A 26,366-nucleotide genomic window follows, 5' to 3' on the forward strand; every position below is an offset into this window, starting at 1 on the left:
CTATTTGTCCTTCTCTTTTTGTTCCTTCTCCTTTTTCTCACGTTTAGATTTCGCTTCTTCTGCCTCGTGTTGCTTAATCAAAACCTCCACTTCCTTCTGCTTTAGCACCTTTATGCGCGGTTTTCCCGCTTTCTCTGGTTAGCGTTGCAATTTTCACCTTTTCGACCAATAGTTTGCAGACGTCCATGGTCTTATTCAACACTTTAACTGCCAATGCAAGTGCTGACCGCAAAGTCATATCTCCTTCTTTGAAGTCTTGTTTCAGCATAGATACTTCAGCGGCGCTGTTATTCCCGATGCAGTTCACCTTCCACCCTCCACTGTAGTTTCCACTGGGGTCACTCTGATACAACTGGTAGCCATAGTGCTTATCCCATCCCATGTAGAGCAGCGAAACACCAAAAGGACGCTCCCCTCCGAACTGTGTGTAAGCCTGCTTGATATCACAGAGTGTTGTGACCAACTGCTCACATGGCCCGCCACCGAGGAGGAGTTCAGGTGGGGCCCACCACCGAAGAGCTTACCCCCGCTGCCGAGGAGGTAAGGGCAGGCAGGCCACTCGGCCTGGGATAGGGGCGACGTCTCTTCAGCCTGGGATAGGGTCGTCGCCCAGAGACAGAACGCGCTGGGAGGGCCAGGAGCTACTGCGCACGCACGCAGCTGCCGGCACTCTTTTTGCCGCAGGGGTGTAGCTCCGCCCCCAGCTGCTCCTGCTATGCCGCACTGAGCTGCAAACGGGCCTACAGATGTCGGAGAATCGCGAGGTAAGTATTTGGCGCTTTTTCAGTTCTAGAAATTAGGCGGGCCTCTCCGAGGTGCGCCGTTCTACCGGGGATCCAAAAACTTGGGCCCTATGTAACTGCACGATGTCGTTTTTTTTTTTAAAGATCTATCTAATATATTAAAGGTCTTGCATTTTGCACACACTTCCTATACATTGTCTGTGGAACACTTCTTGTAAAGATTCTCTGTCACTCCAATCATCGGCAAAATTATTCTAACTTATGAAAACTTATTTCACAAATTATTGGGTGAATTTTCCCCACATAATTGGCTCTCAGTCCTGATGCTCCCAGCCTTCACATCCATTCTCTCAAGAACGGCAACTGAGCCTGTACAGGCAAGTGCAACCAATCTAAAGCAATTGTACAGCTACAAGCTAAGGTAGAACATTTATGGGAGATTGGAAAACTTTTTAAAGAATGCTAATTTGCACTTTTCTTTCCCTCTTTTCCAATTCTTTCTCACAGACGAAAAGTAACCTTAAAATGCTGTGTGTTTTAGCTTCCTCCATCTAAGAATGTATTGGTTCCACAATGTCTACAACTTACTTCGATGTTACTCAAAACAAAGCAAGGCTCCTCATCCGTAACCTCCCCTCGTTAAGAATACAGAGCAATTGCACCTTCCAACCTTATTAAAATAGCAGTGTATTAAATAAAAAAAATGAATAATATAAACTGAAAATGAGATTACTATCTCATTCTTGAGCTTTTGTGTGATTTTTTAAAAAAATTCTCAGTTACTACAATATTTATTTTATATAAAGGTGCATATAAAAAATATTAATTATTGGAATGTTACTCAATTTGTTATCCTAAACGTGAATTTGTTACATATACGAAAAAAAACATACACATAATTAATTTTACCATGCAGAATTAATTCATGTTTCTTCGGACTGCCAAGAGATTAAGAAAATTAATTACGATTAATCTCACGGTTAAAATTTTTAATCCAGTTAATCTTAGTTTTAGTTGGGTCAACGTTCTAAGCTGCAGGCTATGAAAGGGCAGCTATATAGTAGCAGGCCTGCTGGGACCCACGGTTGATGGAGGGACAGCCAGCAGCTGTCCTCAGGCTCCATAATGAACACCACTGACAGATAATGCTGCATTCACACTCTACTGTCACCCTGGCAACAATATACATGCACAGAAGGACATAATGGCCACACATGCACAGAAGGACATAATAGAAACACATGCACAGAAGGATATAATAGCCACACGAGCAGAGAACATGACGCCTGCACGTGCAGAGACAGGATATTGTTCACATATCTGCAGGACATAAAGGCCACCACCGCTCATGTAAAAAATATCATTTACGATGAGAAACTGCGAGGTGCACTGAAGGCTGCAGGTGGTTCCGAGGTACTTCCTGAAGTGACTGTGATGAACATGCATTAAAAACTTAACCACCAAAAAAAAATCACTGCATTAATAACTGCGATTAATTTTTTCAAATTAAAAAATTTCTGAAGAATTATTTAAAAAAATTTATTGTTGGGATATGGATGTTGCTGGCAAGACTGATATTTATTGCTCATTCCTAATTGCCCTTGAGAAGGTGGTGGTGAGCCAACTACTTGTACCGCTGCAGTCCATGTGACAATGCTGTTAGGGAGGGAATTCCAGGATTCTGGCCCAGCGATAATAAAGCAATGGTGATATATTTCCAAGTCAGGATGGTGTGTGACTTGGAGGGGAACCTGGAGGTGTTCCCATATACATTGTCCTTCTAGGTGATAGAGGTCGTGGGTTTGGGAGATTTTGTTGAAGGAAGGCTTGGCGAGTTGCTGCAGTGCATCTTGTAGGTGGTACACACGGTGCGTCAGTGGTGAAGGAGCAGATGTTTAAGATGGTGGATAGGGTGCCAATCAAGTGGACCACTTTATCCTGGATGGCCGTTGAGCTTTTTGAGTGTTTTTGGAGTTGCACCTGTCCAGGCAAGTGGAGAGTATTCCATCACACTCCTGACGCGTGGAGAGGCTTTGAGGAATCAGGAGGTGAGCCACTCACCGCAGAATACCCAGCCTTTAACCTGCTCTAGTTGCCACACTATTTATGTGGCTGATCCAGTAAAATTTCTGAATGGTAGCAAATTGTGTCTTTCAGGAGAATTATTACACCATATTACTACGCATACATTTTATTGAGAACAAATGAAGGGGGGAGCAGGAAGGAAAACACTTGTCACTTGCAAACAATGAAATAATATTCATTTTATAAAAATATAATGGTCTCATGGGCACACAATGAATGTGAAAGATGGAAAAACATACTAAATACCAGAAAAGAGTGAGAGTGATCAAGCAGCAAATGGAATAAATGCAGACTGCCATAGGTGAAAAGGTTTCTGTACAACATATTACAAAGTATTTACAGCACAGAAACAGGCCATTCGACCCAACAGATCCAAGCTGGTGTTAATGCTCCATACAAGCCTCCTCCCACCCTTCTTCATCTAATCCCATCAACATAGCCTTCGATTCCTTTATCTAGCTTCCCCTTGAATACATCTATACTATTTGTCTCAACCACTCTCTGTGTTAGCAAGTTCCACATTCTAACCACTCTCATTAGTGACTATCTTATATTTATGGCCCCAAGTACTGGTCTTGCAGAAGTATCAAGCACTTTCATAATCAGCTTTTTTTAGACCACTCAGTCTTTTTTTAGAGAAAAGAGCCCCAGTCTGTTCAATCTTTCGTGATAGGTATAACCTCTCAATTCTGATACCTTTCTAGTAAATCTATTTTGCACCCTCCCCAGTGACTATATCCTTTTTAGAATATGGAGACCAGAACTCGTTCTGTGAACTTGTAGGCAAAATGTTCTTATTTTCCTTGCTGTAAGTAAAGTCGAGATTTAACAAGATTTTCCTAGCTTTCACCATTGCTCTTTATATTGGAGTCCCCTCAGGTACGTTCTGCCTCATTCCACAGCACCTTGCAAATCTTTCACTTTTACTCACTGTTGAATCATGTTTGGGATACGCAGGCCTTATTCAGTGAAGCTCTATTTAAATACCTTATGAGAGTTGTACAAACATCATGTATGTGATGCAGGTTAAAATAATAGATAAACAACTGTGTTTCTTTTTTTACAGGGTACACTTATAATTTAATGGGTGCTTCTTTGTAGGGAAAGTACTTTCAACATAAAATACCTTCTGCCTTAGGAGTCTGCTATCTTGCCCTTTTATATTTGTTTATCGCGCTTGTGAGCAACAATTGTAGTGAAACCTGCTTTGTAGTCATTTTACAATTTATAAAAGAAGAAATCTTGTGCTAGTGTCACTGAAGATCATCATAAACAATTTTACCTTTCTGACAGCATTCTGGAAGATCAATGCTCAAACAGACATCCATAACCTCCATGAACTGCTCTCCACTATTCATAAAAACAGTAAAAGAAAGATTTGCATTTATATAGTACCTTTCACGACCACCCAAAGTGCCTTACACCCAATTAATTAAGTACTTTTTAAAGTGTTGTCACTGGTGTAATGTAGGAAATGCGGCAGCCAATTTGTACTCTGTAAGCTTCCATAAACAGCAGTGGGATACTGACCAGATAATCTGTTTTTGTTATGTTGATTGAGGGATAAATATTGGCCAGGACATCAGGGAAATCGTACCATGGGATCTTTTACATCTACCTGAGAGAACAGTCAGGGCCTCAGTTTAATGTCTCATCCCAAAGAAAGCACCTCTGACAGTGTAGTACTCCCTCAGTACTGCACTGGAGTGTCAACCTAAATATTTGTGCTCAAGTCTCTGGAGTGGGACTTGAACCCACAACCTTCTGATTCAGAGGAGAGAGTGCTACCCACTGAGCCACAGTTGACACAGAAAATGACCAGGTGGTCCATCAGGCCTTTCCTGTCCCAGCATGGTGTAACTTTTGCTAATCATCACCCCCATCTTTCTCCCCATGCCATCATGCAATCTCCGGGAGAGAGGGGTGGGGGGGTGAAAGCCTGAGACCAATTTAGGGGAAAACGCTGGGAAATTAGCATGATACGGGAAGGAGAAGTTACTAACCTCAGGTCAGGGGAAAGTGTGAAGGGAATGCACTGGCCAAATTACCGTTTGAAGCACTGGCTTCCTGTGGTCAGGGCCATCAAATGGATTACACTGGCTCCTAAAAAAGTGAGATGTCCTGGGCAATGGGAGAAGGTTAAGCAACTCGGTTAGGACGGCAGTAGCAATAGGAGACATAGGAGAGAGCTGGACACTATCCTCTGCAGTCCAGAATGCTTTATTACCTCCCAGGTGCCAAAGTAAGAGACATTTCATAAAGATTGAGAAGTCCACATGGCAGACTGGTCAGAAAAGTAAAAGCCCATGGGATCCAAGGGAAAGTGACAATTTTTGGATTCAAAACTGACTCAGTGGCAGGAAGCAAAGGGTAATGGTCGACGGATGTTTTTGTGACTGGGAAGCTGTTTCCAGTGGGGTACAGCAGGGCTCAGTACCAGGTTCCTTGCTTTTTGTGGTATCCGTCAATGATTTAGGGGCCGAAATTGATGGCCTTAACGCCCACTGCTGCCGAGATCTGCCGACAGTCCTCCTCGGGTTCCGCCCTGTGCGAGTTTCCACTTGGTCTGGAACGGGCGGGAACCGCCCACTGAAGCCAGCAGACGGCCAAATGGTGCAAGTGGCCTCCCGCCTGCCGAGATGCCAGATTGGAGTCGGCGGGAGTCGGTGCCAGGACGGGGAAGGACCGCTGCGAGGAGGCTGGTCTGTCCCCGACAGTAGGTCTGAAGACCTGCAAGAAAAGGTTAGTAAACATTTTTTAAATGTTTTTTTTTACAGCGATTTACCTGGATGGGGTCCCCTGAAGGTTTTCCGATATTTTGTTTTGACGATTTTTATTTCCAGCCGTTCGACCCTCCGTGGGCCCGACTCCATCTTCAGCGGCACTTGGGCGGCAAGTGGCTCTGCTGCCGAGAATGAGACCTCCCGCCCACTGCCGCCCAGATTGATGGTGTAAGTCCCTCTTTTGCCGCCGGGCGCCCTTTTAAAGAAATTTTTGCCGAAACTCCCGTCCAAAGTAACGTCAGGTATCTCGGCAACCATTGGCGGTCCTTTGGGCAGCCCTTGGCCTTCACCAATTTCGGCCTCTTAGACTTCAATGTAGGGGACATGATTAAGAAGTTAACAGATGATACAAAAATTGGCCGTTAAGAAGTTTGCAGATGATACAAATATTTGCAGTGTGGTTGATAATGAGGAAGAAAGCTGTAGGTAGACTGCAGGAAGATATCAATGGACTGGTCAGGTGGGCAGAAAAGTGGCATATTATCATAGGCAGTCCCTCGGAATCGAGGAAGACTTGCTTCCACTCTTAAAATGAGTTCTTAGATGGCTGAACAGTCAAATACGAGAACCACAGTCCCTACCAGAGGTGGGACGGATAGTCGTTGAGGGTAGGGGTGGGTGGGCCAGGTTTGCTGCACGCTCTTTCTGCTGCCTGTGCTTGATTTCTGCACACTCTCGGTGATGATACTCGATGTGCTCCGCGCCCTCCCAGATGCACTTCCTCCACATAGGGCGGTCTTTGGCCAGGGACTCCCAGGTGTCAGTGGGGATGTTGCACTTTATCAGGAAGCTTTGAGGATGTCCTTGTAACGTTTCCTCTGCCCACCTTTGGCTCGTTTGCCGTGAAAGCGTTCCGAGTAGAGCACTTGCGTTGGGAGTCTCGTGTCTGGCATGCGAACTATGTGGCCTGCCCAGCGGAGCTGATCAAGTGTGGTCAGTGCTTCAATGCTGGAGATGTTGGCCGGTTGAGGATGCTAATGTTGGTGCATCTGTCCTCCCAGGATATTTGTAGGATCATGCGGAGACATCGTTGGTGGTATTTCTCCAGCGACTTGAGATGTCTACTGTACATGGTCCATGTCTCTGAGCCATACAGGAGGGTGGGTATTACTACAGCCCTGTAGGCCATGAGCTTGGTAGCAGTTATCTATCAATCCAAAGAAGTGTGAGGTAATGCAGTTGGGGAGGGCTAATAAAGCAAGAGGATACACAATAAATGGTAGGATACTGAGAAGTGTAGATGAACAGACAGAGAGATCTTGGAGTGCATGTTCACAGATCCCTGAAGATAGCAGGACAGATAGATAAGGTGGTTAAGAAGTTCAAAGGGATACTTTCCTTTTTTAGCTGAGGCATAGCATATAAGAGCAGGGAGGTTATGCTTGAACTGTATAAACCACTAGTTAGGCCACAGCTAGAGTACTGCGTACATTACAGGAAAGATATGATTGTACTAGAGAGTGTACAGAGGAGATTTATGAGGATGTTGCCAGGATTGGATCATTTCAGCTATGAGGAAAGATTGGATAGGCTGGGGTTGTTTTCTTTGGAACAGAGGAGGCTGAGGGGAGACTTGATTGAAGTGTATAACATTATGAGGGGCCAAGATAGAATGGATAGGAAGGACCTATTTCTCCGAGCAGAGAGATCAATAATTAGGGGGCTTTTATCGGTAAGAAGATTATATGGATACTATAGATATAATTAAAATGATAAAAATTTGGAGTATGAGAAAGGAAAGAATAAAGTTAACAAATTGATAAGAAAAATTAGGAGGGAGTATGCGAGACGAATCTGAAAAAAATATTAAAAAGAACAGTAAATATTCAACAACTATATCAGTAAAAAGAGAATTGTTAAATGTGAGTTACCCGTGAGAGGCTAGTAGAGGATCAGTGGGAATTGGTGGGGATACGTCACCTTTCGTAACAAAAGGGAAGATCTAGGGGAGGGAATAAATTCTGTGAGATCCTGTAACAAAGTATTAGAGAAGGTCGTTAAGCTGAATAAGGACGAAGTGCTGGGAATTGATGGGATACATCCAAATATCTTGAGGGAAATAGGGCCCAAGTTTCCACAGGAGTTGCTCCTATTTTTTTGGAGCAACTAGTTTTTTTTTGAAGTATCTTAAAAATCACAATTCTCCACATTAAGTTTGCTCCAGTTTCAGTGAGTTAGTTCAGTTTCTTTTTAGTTCAGTTTTTTTTTCAAAAGGGGACGTTACCAGCCACTTAGGCCTGTTTTGGCCATTTAAGCAAGTTTAGACAGCGAAAAGTTACTCCAAACTAACTTAGGACAGCGTATGTGTCCCTCTGAAAAACCTTGCAGACACTTCAGAAATCAGGCGCGGGTAGCCAGAGATGGGGGAGCGAAGGGAAGTTAGAGGATTTTCCAAACTAAACACCTTCACAACAACATTAAAGAAGCATAAGTACATTTAAAGCACTAAGTACTAAACAAAACAGTACATTTAAAGCACCAAGACTTATAAAGCACTAAACAAAGCACAAAAAGTAATAAGCAATTAATTAACAAATAGAAAATAGAAGGAACCCTGCACCTAAAGCATCAAGAGCAAAGTAATAAGCAATCAATCAATCAATAACAAATAAAAAAATAGAAGTCCTAACTTTGTGTGAATGGAAGGCAGCGGGCCGCCGATGAGGGAGAGGGGCGGGAGGGGGGTGGGGTGAGAGGAGGGGGAGGGGGGGGAGAGGAGTGGGGAGGGGCAACGTTAAATAGGCTAGCCTGCTCTGTGAGCCTGAACTTCCATGAGTACAAAACTTTTGCAAGAATCCGACTCCACTTACTCACTTCACACAAGTATTAATTATACCTAGGTGCTAAACACACTATCAGGCTGAACTCCCACTGAGACTAAATTCCATAGTCGTCTGTGCTTTCACAGTCCACTGTTCCCTCGCAGGTCGCAGCAGGGAGCCCATTCAGCCAGGGCTAGGGACGGCGTGCTTCGGGCCCCTCGCACACAGCCTGCAGCACACGCAGACAGAATCTGCGGGCGAGGAGCCACTACACATGCGCGCACACTCTAACGCGCATGTGCAGAGGTCCCGGCACTGTTTTCAGCGGCGGGACCTGGCTCCGCCCCCCCCACGCGTTCTGCTGCACTGCGCCAAGGGCCTGGATCGATCGGATTGCAGGGAGAATACGAAGGTAAATAATAGGCGCTGTTTCTGTTCTAAAAAGTCAGCGGACCTCACGGAGGTGTGCCGTTCTAAGGGTCAGTGGAAACTTGGCCCTATAATCCCCAGAAATTATAATTCAGGATTCTACTCAGAGTGGATGTGTGCCAGAGGACTGGAGACTGGCCAATGTCATATCCATTTTCAAAATGAGAGACAGAGCTAACCAGCGCAATTACATGTTGGTTAGTTTAACATCTGTGGTGGGGGATTTTGGAATCTTTACTCCTGCCTGGTATGCAGAAATGCCAATATAAAGAAAGACATTAAAAATTGGGACTGTTTTTGTTGGAACGGAGGGGATGACAGGGTGATTTGATCGGGATGTTTAAAAGTATGAACGGATGGGACAGAGTAAATCGGAACAGATAGATTCCAGTGATTGAGGGGTATGGAAGATTAAATGTAAGAGAGTTAAACAGAGAGCAGGTGAAACCTTTTTTTACACAGGGTTGTGAGCAATGTTCCCTGTAATTATTTGGGGGCTGCGCGGCCCATTCAAACGTCCGCGCATGCGCGTTTTTTTCTAATTAAAAGCCGGCTCACCGGTTGCACAGGACCCTGGAGCACTGCGCAGTCACACAGCTTAAAGAGAACATTGGTTCTGAGGCTGTGCAATACATCCCCAGAATAGAATCATAGAATGATACAGCACTGAAGGAGGCCATTCAGCCCATCACGGCTATGGCAACTCTTTACAAATAGAAACAGAGACCATGTCAACATTTAAGAATAGGTTAAATTGGTGAGTGAAGGAATGAGGAATAAATAGATGTGGATATGTAACGGGCACATGGGACACAGGTCAAAATGGCCCTGATTGACAGCGGGTTGGGATCCCGCTCTGAACCCAGCTCCGTGTCAGTTCCTGACCTGTCAGATCTGCATTTGTACAGCAGACCCGATAGCAAGCATAATTACATAATTAAAAGGTACTTAAATGCTAGTTAAGAGGCTTAAAAGCGGGCACTTACAATGTTACCAACCTTTTGATGGGTTTGCCGCACCTCAGAGAATCATAGAGATTTACAGCACAGAAGGAGGCCATTTTGGTCCATCGTGTCCGCGCTGGCCGACCAAGAGCTATCCAGCCTAATCCCACTTCTCTCTATGGCTTTGGCTAGTTGACAGCTGCAGTAGTGGAGCAGCTGCAAAAGCTACCATTTCACAGCTGTTCACTTTCTGATGTCAGAAGCTGAAGCCTTCATGATTTGGAAGAGACTTTTGAGCTGTATGCAGTTTGGAAATGTTTGCAGTGAACTCTCGTTTATCACTGTCACCTCCTTGGAGCAACCTCTCTCACCATTGACCGATCACTTCTGTCATCTCAACCTCACCTGCCATCTATTCCAGCGCATCAGTGCCCTTGAAAAATCTCACCTTGGTCGTTAGAGTCCTACCATGATCAGTCCCAACACCAACATCACTAAACACACCAGCATCACCAACAACAACACCAACCTTCTCCGCAATCACCTGATGCTGTACAGGACACAGGGCATCAGCACCCGACCACATTGCTGCCCAGGAAGCCAGGGATGGTTTCACCATGGCCAGATTTATTTCACTTGACGTTGCACACCTTGGCTGCCACATGATGCTCCACATTGGCATCACCCCACACCAACACCATAAAGCATCCCTACTATGCCCGAGCCATTCCTTTCACACTCATCACCATTGCGGGGAGTACCAAGCACACAAAGTGCTGAAAATAAAGATTTCAATGTTTGACAACGCATCAACATTAACGATACATGAACATTGGCTAAAGGATCCAATTGCCTACCCTTGTGTGTTGTTAGTTGGTATGATTGGACCAGGATGAGTGTGAGGGGTGGCTAGTGAGATGGGAAACTGATAATGTAGATAGAGAGAGAGGGATGGGTGGAGGTGCAAGGTAAGTTGGTGTGAGTAAGGATAGGCAGGAGTAGGGTAGGGAAGGCAGAGTGATGGGGATGTGATGAGTGGCACAGCAGGATGAGGTTGAGTGTGGCTTTGCAGTAATGTTTCGTGATCCACTGAGATCATTGAAAGCTTTGTGCCACTGCAGCCAGCTCCTCCTGACAACATCCCTGTTTGTGTCCTCCTGTGCAATGTGCAACCAGGCTATGTTAGTGTCCTGGGGAGGTCCCTTCTGCCCATGGGGACCAAGAGGATCTCCTTACGTGCTGTGATTCCCTCCAGATGCTTATGCATGAGAGAGCCTGAGTGTAGTCCTACACCTCTGTGCAGTGCTTGTCAGTGTTTGTAGCACCTCAATGCTGCAGAACACTGAGAGCACAATTGTCAAAAGCAATGTGGGCATGGTCCCTTTAAGGAAAACGGCTTATGACGTGTCACCAAATGATAATGCGTCATCAAATTACGTCAACAGACTGGCTTCCTCTTAATTTGCTGGGACGCCCGCAGGGTGGGCTTAACAAGCCCAATCATCAGAAGATTCGGGACAGAGAGCGGGCTCGAGTCGGGAGCAGGCTTACCACATGCCACTAACCCCAGCCACATTGATCCAGCCACGTGTGGCAAAATCATGGCCTGAATGTGGAGGATAAACACCAACACAGACTGGTTGGGCCAAATGGCTTGTTTCCGTGCTGTAATTTTGTGTAATATGACAAGATGTATGCCACTCTCGTATGAATACTTGCAATGACTCCACAACCACGGCACACACTGTTGCACTCTCTTATTGATCTATTCAAGAATCATTTGTGAAAGTTCAGGGCGGGCCTGGGAATCATGACGCATGATTCATGAATCATGAATCATAAGGGATGGTATCAAACTGAAAACAAGTGCATACAATGTGGCCAAGACTAGTGGGAGGCCAGAGGATTGGGAAACTTTTAAAAGCCAGCAAAGAACGACTAAAAAAATGATAAAGAGAGGGAAGATAGATTATGAAAGTAAACTAGCACGGAATATAAAAACAGATAGTAAGAGTTTCTACAGGTACATAAAATGGAAAAGAGTGGCTAAAGTAAATGTTGGTCCTCTAGAGGATGAGACTGGGGAATTAATAATGGAGAACAGTGAAATGGCAGAGACTTTGAACAAATATTTTGTATCGGTCTTCACGGTAGAAGATACGAAAAACATTCCAATAGTGGATAATCAAGGGGATAAAGGGAGGGAGGAACTTAATACAATAACTATCACTAAAGAAGTAGTACTTGGTAAAATAATGGGACTAAAGGCGAACAAGTCCCCTGGACATTCTAGGGTCTTAAAATAAGTGGCTGCAGAGATAGTGGATGCATTGGTTGTAATCTACCAAAATTCCCTGGATTCTGGGAAGGTCCCAGCGGATTGGAAAACCACAAATGTAACGCCACTATTTAAAAAAGGAAGCAGACACAAAGCAGGAATCAATTGACCAGTTAGCCTAATATCTGTCGTTGGGAAAATGCTGGAGTCGATTATTAAGGAAGCATTAGCGGGACATTAGGAAAAGCATAATTCAATCAAGCAGAGTCAGTATGGTTTTATGAAAGGGAAATCATGTTTGACAAATTTGCTGGAGTTCTTTGAGGATATAACGAGCAAGGTGGATAAAGGAGAACCAGTGGATGTGATGTATTTGGATTTCCAGAAGGCATTCGATTAGGTGCCACATAAAAGGGTACTGCACAAGATTAAAGTTCACAGGGTTGGGGGTAATATATTAGCATGGATAGAGGATTGGCTAAATAACAGAAAACAGAGAGTCGGGATAGTTTCTGGTTGGCAAACAGTAACTAGTGGGGTGCCGCAGGGATCGCTGCTGGGGCCTCAACTATTTACCATCTATACTAACGACTTGGATGAAGGGACCAAGTGTAATGTGGCCAAGTTTGCTAATGATACAAAGATGGGTGGGAAAGCAAATTATGAGGAGGACACAAAAAATCTGCAAAGGGATATAGACAGGCTAAGTGAGTGGGCAGAAATTTTGCAGATGGAGTATAATATGGAAACATTGGCAGAAAAAATAAAAAAGCAAATCATAATTTAATTGGAGAAAAATTGCAAAGTGCTGCAATACAGAGAGACCTGAAGATCCTTGTGCATGAATTACAAAAAGTTAGTATGTAGCTACAGCAAATAATCAGGAAGGCAAATGGAATGTTGGCCTTTATTGCAAGGGGGATGGAGTATAAAAGGGAAGACCTGCTACAACTGTACAGGGTATTGGTGAGGCCACACCTGGAGTACTGCGTACAGTTTTGGTCTCCGTATTTAAAGAAGGATATACTTGCATTGGAGGCTGTTCAGAGAAGGTTCACTAGGTTGATTCTGGAGATGAGGGAGTTGACTTGTGAAGATAGGTTGGACCTATACACATTGGAGTTCAGAAGAATGAGAGGTGATCTTATCGAAATATGTATTAAGATAATGAGGGGACTCGACAAGGTGGATGCAGAGAGGATATTTCCACTCATAGGGGTAACTAAAACTAGGGAACAATGGGCTCAATTTTCCCCAATGCTGTTTCTTGGCTTACTTGAAGAGTTACACTATTTTTTTGGGGCCCAACTACGTCAAAAAAAAATCATCCAAGATGAATTGTTCATTTTGGCGCCACCTAGCCTGTCCTTTAGCTTTAGGGGTTGTGCCTAAAATCTGCGTCAAAAACATCGGGTTGCCACGGTAACCAGGGACACACTGCAGGCTGAGGCTGGAAGTGACACATACAACAGCCAGCTCACAGCAATCTGCACAAGGAAATTACACATTGCAACAACTTACCACCATTTAATTATTAAAGTGTTTATGACAAAAGTCTATCTCCCTCACCCCTCCACTCCCTCCCAATGCCGGTACCTGCTACTATCCCAGGCCGAAGGGCCTCCTTCCTGGTACCCGCTACTATCCCAGGCCGAAGGGCCTCTTCCATCCCGGTCCCCGCTCCTAACTCTGATCAAAATGCTTCCCTCCCCTGCCAGAGCCGATATGCGCTCCTAACTCTGGCCGAAAGGCCACCACAGATCTCTCCCACTTTCTCCCCCCTCTCAGCTGCTACTGTCCAGGCCGTGGAACTGCATCTGTTGCGTTGATTCTCTTCTTGCGCCGATTTTCTTAACTGCCCAGAAGGTTTTTCCAGAATGGTCACATACGCCGTCCTAAGAAAAATTGGAGTAAATTGGAGCTGGCCAAACTTGCTTAAATGGCCAGAATTGGCATGGGTGGCAGGTTACGCCCCCAATGAGGTAAAAAAAAATGAACCTAAAAAAATCGTAACTAACTGAGTTACTACACTGGCGCACAATCTTTGGGGAAACTTGGATATTTTAATTTGGGCCAAAAAAGCGGCGCACACCAAAAAAACGGCGCATGATAACTGGGGAAAATTGAGTCGGGACCCCGCTGTCAACGCACACCGTGCATCTTTCCCAATGTCGGGTCTGCCAGCGCTGAGCAGACCGGACATGCAGCGATGGGGGACCCAATTAAGCTGATCATTGCTGTGTTGACAGATCATTAATAATACATTTAACCTTACCTTTTCTCTCTAACTGCTTGCCCATGGGGTTCACGCTGCTCGGGATCACGTCTATTAACCTGAGGCGGGAGTTGAATAGCCTTTGACTGAGCTGATTACTTGACCACTTGAAATGTGCTATAAAAGCCCCCACCTCACAGCTACTCGCTTTCCAAGCTCAGAAGCTGTTCCTTGCTCCATTTGGAACACAGATTGAGCTTCATGCAGGCTGCAAGTGTTTGGAGCAAACTCTCTAACCAGTGTCACCTCATTGGAACAAAGTCTCTCATCACTGACAGCTTGCTTCTGTCATTTCAACTACACCTGCCATCTATTCCATCAGCATGGGTACCATTTATACTCTTTATCAGCTTGATCCCCAGAATCTGATCACGCTCAGCCGCAACACCAGCAGAACCAGGCACACCAGCAGCACGGACAACACCAAACTTCTCCACAATCACCTGATGCTACACGGGGCATCAGCACACGACCAGGAAGCCAGAGATAGCCTCACATTAGCAAGATTTACTTCACTTGATGCTGTACACCCTGGCTGCCATATGATACTTTATAGTGTCGGTGTGGGGTGGTTGGCACTACCCCACTCCAACATCACAAAGCATCCCAACAATGTCTAAGTCATTCATTTCTCACTCACCACTATTGCAGGGGTTACCGTTATGTCTCACCATTCACTGCAACTCACTAAGCCACTTACAAAGATGCACACAAATCTTCCAAGAATGCAAAATGTTGACAATAAAGATTTTAGTGTTTGACAGCAAATTAACAGAAACTTTACATGAACATTTGATAAAAACCCAATTGTGTTGTCAGTTGGCATAATTGCACCAGAATGAGGGAGAGTGTGAGCGGTGGCTAGTGAATTGGGGATGTGATAATGTAGACCGAGAGAGAGAGAGAGGGGGATGGGTGGAGGTGCAAGGTAAGTTGGATGAGTAAGGATGTGCAGGAATAGGGTAGAGAAGACAGAGTGATGGGGATGTGATGAGAGGCACAGCACGATGAGCTGGAGTGTAGCTTTGCACTAACATTTTGCGATCTAGTGAGATCATTGAAAGGTTTGCACCCAGGTCCTCTTGATCACATCCCTGCTTGTGTCCTCCTGTGCAATGTGCAAGTAGCGTATGGAGAGAGTCATGGGCGAACGTGGGAGCGGCCCTGTGCCTCTGTGCAATGAATGTCAGTGTTTGCAGCACCTCAATGCTGTAGAACACTTGACAGCACAAATGTCAAGATAAATTTGGACATGGTCCCTTTAAAGAAACTGGCTGATGACACTTCATGAAATGACGTCACCAGATCCGTTTCCTCTAATTGGCCGGGAAACGCGCTGGGCGAGCTTACAAACCCCATCAAGGGAAACTGATTTCGCAGAGCGGGATGGAGCCAACAGCGGGTTGCAACCCGCCACCGACATCGCCCACCATGGACCCACCGAGGTAAGAGCCTGTGTCTCTGCAGTTTATTCAGCTTGTAGTGTTTCGTATAATGAACTATTGGATAGTAAAGCCTTCGTTCAGCTGATCTCCACCATTGATCTCGGTGTCAAAAAGATTGTTGCACTGCATGTCAGATCACATTTGTGTCTTTAAATTACTTTTCTTGTCCCATTATCTTAACTTGATAACAACAACAAAAAATGGCCAAAGAGAACCAAAGCCCAGTTATGGTAGTTGCTGCAGTGCTACACCACAGACTGGCAGAACAGGAAGCCAGCATTAAGATTTTCCAGTTTCCAATCTCAGCCGGATACTTGGGCAGGCATAAAGTGGAGAAGGGGTCTCAACACATTACTCAGCAAGAAAATTAATCAGGCATGAGCTCCCTCAAGGTGCATAATGTAATAGAGGAATGTGTATTGTCGTTCAGAACACTGTATTGATGCCATGATGTTTAACGTCAGAGTAGAATTCTACTCTATTTCCAACATGGTGAATTTCTGATCTTAGCTAGGACCTTTAAAAAGAGGCACTGAGTAACTTCCTCAATGATATTGAGGAAAACCAGTGGGTGACCTGTGAGAAGTTGCTCCCCCATACATGATTGGTGAAGAAGACCAGGAAGTGGGTCACCTATGCCCTAATGGAGCTCAAAATAGAGGACATGCATTTTTTTCCAGCAGGGAGCAATATCGGATAAAGGTGATTAGTTGCATGAGGTAATTTAAACAATGAAGAATTTTAAAAAAATATCTGAGTGAGAGGGAGAGAAGGTGAGCAGGAATATTCTTGTTATGAATTGGTTGAAACTCTTGCATGGCCTCTAATGAATGTGTGGCATACTAAAGGGCAAGTAAAGTTAAATTTAAAACTTGTCTGTTGGTGGCAAGGTCAATTATTATAGTGGTTCGATATTGTTCAGCAAAGTTATGGCACTGGCTCCGGAAGCTGCTTGCAGCCCAGATTCACTGTTGAAAAGCAATGATGTTACTAAGGACGTTCCTTATTTGTAAGCATTTCCCGTAGTTGACATGAAGCCCCATTGTAACTTTTGATCAATAAAACTATTTATATGCTTCATTATACCACCCATTGAATAAGATTTGTTGCAAGATCAGGTGAAATGTTCCATGGTAACAACAGGGAGTAGATATTAAAACATTGATTGGGTATCAAATAACTTAATGACAAAGTCAATTTATTTCAGCATGCTCCCCTCTAATGGATGTATCAGGCAAGTTTGCCTCTCTCACAGAGCTGGAGATTCAATACCTAATCAATACGTACACCTGCATTTCTTTCATTCACTCAAACGCAAAGATACAATATTTGATAATGCACCAGTAAAATAAGTAGGTCATTCCTCTGCTCATTTATATAAAGTGATATTTAAAAAAAGAATAATTGAGCAAATTTCAGAAGCTGGTTTTGGATGGATGGATTTTTTCATCAAAGGAAATACTTGTTTTCGGAAACTTAACTGCGTTCCTTCTCAAAAAAAAAAGAAGGGAAAAGGCCACTGGACTTAAGACTGCATACAGATTTTGGGTTTGTGAGTTGAACGCACAAAATACTCTTTTGGGCTCATCTCAACACAGCAAGAGCAAACAGAATATCCTCTGAAGCCTGGCAGTTATGAACATTACAATAAACTTTGCAGGAAAAGTTCAAATATGAAAAGCGATGGTGGCTGGCGAAGGGAGACAGCCCTCTGAGAAAAATATCTAAAATGAGTTTCCCCGTTCAATGCTAGAGCAATAATTTTCACTGATCATCTTTAAGTTCAGAATGAAGTGTGAGGATCACAATGAAATCTTTGGCCTAGTTTGCGCCTCCCGTTATCGCCTCCGGTGGGGGACACACGATAACGGGGCGCTAACCAGGTTAGCGCCGATAACATCGACTCCCGTCATATTCGGCGGGAGATTTGCGGTGGCGGTATGGCGTTGGGCCCCGATCTCTTTTGCCCGGAGATCATGGCATCATCGGCGTGCGCATTGCACCAGTAGTGCCCCGGACCCGAACTTGGCAACTGCCCACTTGCAGCATCGCTGGGCGAAAACACCAGCAGCTGCTGGAGGCTTCCATTGGGAGGCCAGGCGCTTCGGGGCGATACTTCAAGGCGAGGTGGCCGAGGGAAGTAAAAAAAAAAATTACCTTCTATCTTGCAGGTTTTTCACCAGTCTTCTTTGTTTGCGATCGATCAGCCCGGCAGTCTGCTTGAGTGCCGGGCTAATTGGGCGGGATCGCGTCTGCCGTCGATGAGAAGGTATGTTTTTTTTTGCAGAGCGAAGGAGCCTATCAATGCAGCAACGCTGCATGGCCCAGTATGCAGCGCTGCTCCACCCACTGCCCTGCCTGCTGCCGATTGCGCTCCCGGAAGGAACTGGAGCGACTGATTTAATGCTCCACTTCCTTCCTGGAGCGCAAACGACAATTTTTTTTTAAAGTAGGAAAAACTTAACGCCTGCCACTAATTTTTGCTACTTTAAAAAGTTACAGCCCCAAACAGGCTGCGCCCCAATTTCTCCCCCTTTGTGCAGGAAGGAACAGAGTGCGTCTCAAACCAATAAGAGAGCTATTACGGTTTCTTGTGCACTGCACTTTCGTAAATACTTTTTGTAAAAAAAAGTACACTCACTGCATGCAACAGAAGGAATGCATAAAAAGCATTTCTATAATAACTTATTGCATGTCTGAGTAAGATCTCCATAGTGCTTCATATTCAATTAATTATTTGACTTGTCATACTGGCGATGTAGCCATTTGAAGTGCAGCAAGTTTGCACAAACAACAGTGAGCTGAATAGCCAGTTAATATGTTATGTTGGTGGTTAATTAGGGTAGGAATGTTAGCAGGACACTGCAAAGAAGTCGGTGCTCCTCTTCAAATAGTGTCATTGGTCTGTCAACACACAAATGAAGAGGCCTCTGTTTGATATCTCATTTAAAGGAGACACCTGACAATGGAGTACTCCCTCAGCACTGCACTGGACCGTTTTGTGTAGATTATGTGCTCAAGCCGTAGAGCAGAGTTTGTATCTACTTTTGACTGAGGCGAGAACGAGCAGTTGAAACGTTGTCCTAACTTTAGTTTTTACCAAATTGTTTGGTTTTGAATTGTTTTTGTGGAGAGGTATTCCATATATATGTGAGTAAGTTGCAGGGGCGTTTAAAATAGCGGTCCTGGATTACAGTCAAAATGAATCCAATATAAAAATTGCTACAAAGATCAGTGGACTGTATCCACCAATGAATCAAGTTGTCTGACTTTATCCAAATACTTATTTAGCAGAAGAAATATTTATTGCTAATTTGATACTGAATTCATTTGAAGACCACCGCCTTGCCTGCAGGTAAGAAGGTTTTAAGTCCCAACATACTCGGCAAAGTCAAATGATGTATTAGCCTGGAGGCTTTAATCAGGTGTTGTGTTTTTTCTAGTTTATTTCATGGTACTTGCCATAGAAAATAAATGTAATGGCCCGGAATTTGCGGCCGGCATGCCGGCGACGTTCGCCGTAATTCTGCCTTTGAAACTGACCGGAACTGCGGGATTTGGCGCATGTGGAAGTTCTGACATTGTGATCTGTAAATGAAGCTCCGAAACGGGCTGGGCTGTGCCCCCTCCCCCCTCCCACATACACACACACACACACATTGCCGGCAATCTTTAATCAGCCAAATTGGGGAAACTGACAAAAACTTTGGTTAGTCCGCAGTAAAATTCACCACTAAACGTCAGACCCAAAGGGATTAGGTGTAACTGGGGTTTAGACAGTGTTATTACTGCTAAACAAATGTTAAGCTCCAGGAAACCTGATTTCAATTTTGTGCAGTGTGAAATTTGTCGATTTTAATAAGAATTCAAATTTTAAAGAAAATAGACTTTGCATTTATATAGCGCCTTTCATGACCACCGGACGTCTCACACAGCCAATTAAGTACTTTTTGAAGTGTCATCACTGTTGTAATGTAGGAAAGTTTTTAATAAACTTTTCAAAAATGTAAATGATGTAATTTTGTTTTTAAAAGTTTGTCCATCTTTATTTCAAGTTTGCCTTTTCCCCATGAGAGCCCCAATCTTTGTTTTGTTCTCTCTAACACTTTTTTAAAATTAGAATTTTAAGAGCTTACTCACTTCCTTGTTTGCTGTCTGTGAGAATTCTGCACTTTGATTGGCTGCTTAGACAGCCTGTTAACATCACAGCAGTTTGCACAAAGGGAATTCGCACTGAAGGTTGGAATACCCGAAGTTCTCATCACAGGGATCATGAGATCTTTGTGCCAAGCGTACATCAGGGCCAGCGGCAAACAGCTTCGCTTCACTGCTGACCGCAAATTCCAGGCCAATTCAGCTTTGATTGAGGTCTTAATTAGATAATAGTTTGGACATATGGGTAAGATAAAGCAATCCTGGTCTTATTGAAAAAAAGATTTATGTTTAGATGGATGTTACACTGGACATTAAAGTTTATATCCTCTTTTATTCTTTTATATATGTAGCAGAGAAAAATAATAAAATATAGCATTCAATGTACTTTATCAGACAAAACTCTTACAGAAAACACAAAGGGGGAGAAATTCCCCAGAGAAATTGAGTGCGCTAACCGACTCAGGGTGGGATTCCTGCGGCTGCGTGGAAATCCCGCCCCTCACAGGAAGTGGAGAGCAATCTCGCGCGCTCCACTTCCACTTGGGGAGGGTTTCGGGGTGTTAATGGGGCACTTTGGTCAGCGCTACGTGGCTGCTCCGCGTAGCACTTACGTGGCTCAAAGCCCCTCCCCCTTTGGTTAAAGGGGAGGGCAGCTGCGCACTCAGAACGGTCTCTGATGGCCTACACTGGCGTGGTGCCGAGGTCGTAATCCGGCACCCAAAACTGAATGTCAGGCTGCAGAACGGAGGCCCAGACCATGCAAGGGAGGCAGATGTCGAGCTGACCGGTGAGTCGGGCAAACTGGTAATCTGGCGCTCTGAACCTCCTCTTTAACTACCACCCCGCGAGCGAGGGTTGTCCCGCGAGGCTGGTGTGGACACCGCTCAGGGCAGCCTGACAGGGGCGGAAAGGGGTCTGTGCGCACGCCGATGATGTCATTGCTGGTTGCGCGGCGGCCCGGGACGGTACCAGCGGGGCGCAGCGCTATCGTGGTAGTGTCTCGCCAGCTCCCACACAATTTCGTGGGACTGGTAACGCCCCTGCCCCCAGCCAAAAATCGTTTTGCACCACCCGGATGGCGTCGCTAAACAGGGCACTTCCAACCCCAAAATCTACTACTGACAGTTAGAAGCTCTGAGTGATCTTTTTCAAAAAACAAACATGGAACGTTGTTTGTTGAAGACTTATAATTTTAATCTTACCAATTTGCCATGTAATTAAAACATCACATCAGTTTTTACTGAAACCAAAATAAACAAGATTTATTTATCAAATCACACACAGCTGCCAATAAATATGCCAAAAGAACCATAAGAAATAGGAGCAGGAGTAGACCATTTGGCCCCTCGAGCCTGCTCTGCCATTTAATAAGATCATGGCTGATCTGATCATGGACTCAGGTCCCCATAACCCTTTATTCCCTTATCGCTCAAAAATTTGTCTATCTCCACCTTAAGTATATTCAATGGCCCAGCCTCCACAGCTCTCTGGGGCAGAGAGTTCCATAGATTTACAACCTTCTGAGAGAAAAAATTTCTCCTCATCTCAGTTTTAAATGGGCGGCCCCTTATCCTGAGAAAATGTCCCCTGATTTTAGTTTCCCCTATCAGTGGGAATATCCTCTCTGCATCCACCTTGGCGAGCCCCCTCATTATCTTACATGTTTTGATAAGATTACCTCTCATTCTTCTGAACTTCAATGAGTATGCCCAACCTGCTCAACCTATCTTCATAAGTCAACTCCTTCATCTCCGGAATCAACCTAGTGAACCTTCTCTGAACAGCCTCCACTGCAAGTATATCCTTCTTTAAATACAGAGACCAAAACTGTATGTAGTACTCTAGGTGTTCATTACGAAAGAGAGAGGAACATTGGAATCGACCTCATCAAATCCTTTTATCATTTTAAACATCTTGTTTACATCACTCCTCAACTCTCTAAACTCAAGGTAATAATTTAACCCTCCAAGCCCTGTTATCATTCTGGTGAATCTGTGCTTTACCCCGTACAAGGGCAATATATCCTTCTTGAGGTGTGGTGTGTTGGATAATTCCTTCCTTATCCTTTTTAATAAGAGTCAAAAAGCTAGAAACAGTAATTTGTCTGGCAATTAACTTCATTTAAATTGTTTCAAAACATTCAGCTTAAGATTTCCACCAGAGCAGTGCACGCCAGCTCCACATCTAAAACTTACGTGTAAAGAATGTGGCCGAGATCATCAGCAGTGCTCATCCAAGCCTGTTTGCTCTACCCCACCTTGATGGTAGTCAAAGTTCCTCAGGAAGTTTGCATCATATCTGTCTTATAGTTCTGGCTGGGTTCACCTTTAGTGTGTGAGCCTTAGACTATTGAACAGATTGCTGGACAATGATGGGTTGCCTTATGTCCTGTTACGTTGTACCAATGCTTCCTATCTTTGCTCTTCCCAAATTATAGCATTTGTTGTAAAAACCTTTAAAGCCTTATCTCTTGCAATCTCGATAGATTTATACTGCAGTAATTTTCTGATTTTACACTTGCTAAGGGGTCGCAGCACATGGCGATAATGTCATCACCGGTCGTCATAAAAAGCTCAGCTTTTAAAAGCCTCTGGCCGAGAAGTTCATCTCAGGCAGAGGCACAAAATGGTCGGCATCGGATCAGCCGCCCATTAAACAGTCCCTGGTGTTCAGTTCTATTGACGCAATGGAACTGAATATCAGGCGCAGCATGTAACAGGCAGCCGATCTGATACCGCCTGTTTTGCCCCACTGCCCGAAAACAATTTCTATCCCCATGTGTTTTATTTAACCTGACAAACTTTTTACATAGGATTACATAGGATATATGGCACGGAAACAACCCATTCGACCCAACCAGTCCATGAGCCTCCTTCCGTCTTTCCTCATCTAACTCTATCAGCATAAGCCTCTGAAGGCGGTGTTGGACTTTGTCATCGACGTCTGCCCTTGTTGACAGTCGGCTCCCGAGGTATGGAAAATGGTCCATGTTGTCCAAAGCCTCGGCGTGGATTTTGATAACCGGGAGGCAGTCCTGTGTGCCGGGGCAGGATTGTAGAGAATCTTTGTCTTACGGATGTTTAGGAAAAGCTTCGGTGATGGTGTTGACGATGGTTTGGAGTTCGACCTCCGAGTGTGTGCAGACCCAAGAGTCCTCTGCATGGGACGACCTTGGATCTGGACTGGAAGCGGCAGAGGTTGAACAATTTCCCATTTGTTCTGTAGATTAGCTCCACTCCACTCCAGTGTGCCAGTGCAGCCTTAGGCCGCCTGGGGTCATGGATCTCAAAGCCAGCATCAAGATCATGATTTACAGAACAGTAGTGATACCCGCCCTCCTATATGCCTCAGAGACATGAACTATGTACAGCAAGATCCTGAAAATCCATTGGCAGGATAGGTGCACCAACGTCAGTGTCCTCGCTCAGGCCAACGTCCCCAGCATCGAAGCATTGGCCACACTTGATCAGCTCCAATGGACGGGCCACATCGTCCGCATGCTCGATATTAGACTCCCAAACAAGTGCTCTACTCAGCACTCCATCACGACAAGCAAGCCTCAGGTTGGCAGAGGAAACGATTCAAGGACACCCTCAAAGCCTCCTTGAAGAAGTGCAACATTTCCACCGACACCTGGGATTCCCTGGCCCAAGACCACTTGAAAGTGGAGCAGAAGCATCTGAGAAGGCACCGAACGCCGCTGGTCTCTTCGCCGGGAGCATGCGGAAGCCAAGCGCAAACAGCGGAAGGAACACACGACGACTCAAGCACCCCACCCACCCTTCAACCACTGTCTGCCCCACCTGTGACAGAGACTGTAGGTCCCGCATTGGTCTCACCAGTCACCTGAGAACTCATATTAGTGTGGAAGCAAGTCATCCTCGACTCCAAGGGACTGCCTAAGAGAGAGATAACCCTCTATTCCCTTCTCCCTCATATGCTTGTCCAGCCTCCCCTTAAATGCATCTATACTATTCACTTCAACCACTCCCTGTGGTAGCGAGTCCCACATTCTCACCACTCTCTGGGCAAAGAAGTTTCTTCTGAACTCCCTATTGGATTTCTTGGTGACTATCTTATATTGATGACCTCTAATTATGCTCTTCCCCACAAGTGGAAACAATCTCTCTGTTTCCACTCTATCAAAACCTTTCATAATTTTAAAGACCTCTATTCGGTAACCCCTCAGCCTTCCCTTTTGAAGAGGCTGGTATCATCCTTGTAAATCTTCTGCACCGTCTCCAGTGCCTCTATATCCTCTTTATAATGTAGCGACAAGAATTATACGCAGTACTCCCAAGTGTAGTCTATCTAACCAAGGTTCGATACAAGTTTAGCATAACTTCACTACTTTTCAATTCTATCCCTCTAGAAATAAACCCTATTGTTTGGTTTGCTTTTTTTATGGCCTTGCTGACCTGTGTCACTACATTTAGTGATGTGTGTATTTGTACTCCGAGATGCCTTTGCTCCTCTACCCCACCCAGACTCGTACCCTCTAAATAATAAGTGTTTTACCAAAATGGAATACCTCACATTTATCCATGTTGAAATTTATTTGCAAATTATATGCCCATTCTGCAAGTTTATTAATGTCTTCCTTTAAGTGATCGGGAAGGCCAATGGAATCTTGGCCTTTATGGCAAAGGGGATGGAGTATAAAAGCAGGGAAGTATTGGTACAGCTGTACAGGGTATTGGTGAGGCCACACCTGGAATACTGCGTGCAGTTTTGGTTTCCATATTTACGAAAGGATATACTTGTTTTGGAGGCAGTTCAAAGAAGGTTCACTAGGTTGATTCTGGGGATGAGGGGGTTGACTTATGAGGAAAGGTTGAGTAGGTTGGGCCTCTACTCATTGGAATTCAGAAGAATGAGAGGTGATCTTATCGAAATGTATAAGATTATGAGGGGGCTTGACAAGGTGGATGCAGAGAGGATGTTTCTACTGATGGGGGAGACTAGAATTAGAGGACATGATCTTAGAATAAGGGGCCGCCCATTTAAAACTGAGATGAGGAGACATTTCTTCTCTGAGGGTTGTAAATCTGCGGAATTCGCTGCCTCAGAGAGCTGTGGAAGCTGGGACATTAAATAAATTTAAGACAGAAATAGACAGTTTCTTAAACGATAAGGGAATAAGGGGTTATGAAAAGCGGGCAGGGAAGTGGACCTGAGTCCATGATCGGATCAGCCATGATCGTATTAAATGGCGGAGCAGGCTCGAGAGGTGTATGGCCTATTCCTGTTCCTATTTCCTTTGTTCTTATGTTCCTGCAGTTTGTTGCAGGCCTCCTCAATATTGACTATCCTCCCCCCAATTTGGTGTCAGCTGCAAATTTAGAAATTGTGTTTTTGATTCCAAAGTCTAACTCGTTCATAAAAATTGTGAACAACAGTGATCCTAGCCCTCTTCCTGGATATTTGCCTATCTTAAGTCCATATTTTCTCCCATTACCATTTTTAAACTTGTATTAAATCTAATACGTTCCTACCTTTGACTTATTTTTAGGTCCCCTTGTCCCATGGATATTTTGTCCTCTTCTACTGTGAAGACGGACACAAAATATTCATTTAACAAATCTGCTATTTCCTTATTGTCCATTATAGTCTTATTGGCAGCCATCTTTAATGAACTCACATTCCCTCTTACCACTCGCTTTTTCTTAATATATTTAAAAAACGTGTACTGTTATCTTTAATACTCCTTTTTCCACCTTTTACCTTTTTCTTTGTGTCCTCCTCCATCTCTGCAACCTCCTCCAGCCCTACAACCCTCCAAGATTTCTGCGCTTCTATAATTTTAGCCTTTTGTGCATTCACAATTTTAATCGCTCCACCATTGGCGGCCATGCCTTCAGCTGCCTCGGCTCTAAGCTCTGGGATGCCCTCCCTAAACCTCTCTGTCTCTCTACCTCTCTCCTCCTTTAAGATGCTCCTTAAAACCGACCTCATTGATCAAACTTTTGATCACCTGCTCTTAATATCTTCTTATGTGGCTTGATATCAAATTTTGTTTGATAACACTCCTGTGAAGCATCTTGGGATACTTTATTACATTAAAGGTGCTATATAAATGCAAGTTGTTGTTGTCGCTTTGTTGCTTTTTATTGGTCTCCCAGTCTGGATTTGCACTTTTCCTTAAATTTGTGTAAGCCTTTTCTCTTAGCTTGATACTTGTCTCTTACCTCATGCGTGGACTGTGGCTGCTTAACTATACAAATGGAGCTTTTGCCTTTTAGGGGTACATACTGGTTTTGTGTTATTCCAAATATTTATTTGAATACTTCCTACTGTTTGCCTGTAGGTTTACCCATTAACGGTTAAGCTCAGTTTGTGGTCAATGTATTTCTCATTCCTTTGGGAGGAAAGACTTTAGATAATTATATGCATAGAATCTCAAATAGTGTGCATGGTTTAAACTTCTCGTACTGTTGCTGTGTTTGACTTGACAACACAACTATCGC

The 26,366-nt window shown here is 44.3% G+C and overlaps 1 protein-coding gene and 1 pseudogene across 2 annotated transcripts in view; one reads left to right on the forward strand and one right to left on the reverse strand.

Moving 5' to 3' along the window:
* LOC139266985 (proteasome subunit alpha type-4-like) lies at positions 1-25,752 on the reverse strand (annotated as a pseudogene).
* LOC139266916 (protein lin-28 homolog B-like) overlaps positions 1-26,366 on the forward strand; it is a 295,351-nt gene that overhangs the window by 227,707 nt on the left and 41,278 nt on the right. The window lies entirely within an intron of this gene.

Source organism: Pristiophorus japonicus, chromosome 7, assembly GCF_044704955.1.
Source record: "Pristiophorus japonicus isolate sPriJap1 chromosome 7, sPriJap1.hap1, whole genome shotgun sequence".
Taxonomy (NCBI): domain Eukaryota; kingdom Metazoa; phylum Chordata; class Chondrichthyes; family Pristiophoridae; genus Pristiophorus; species Pristiophorus japonicus.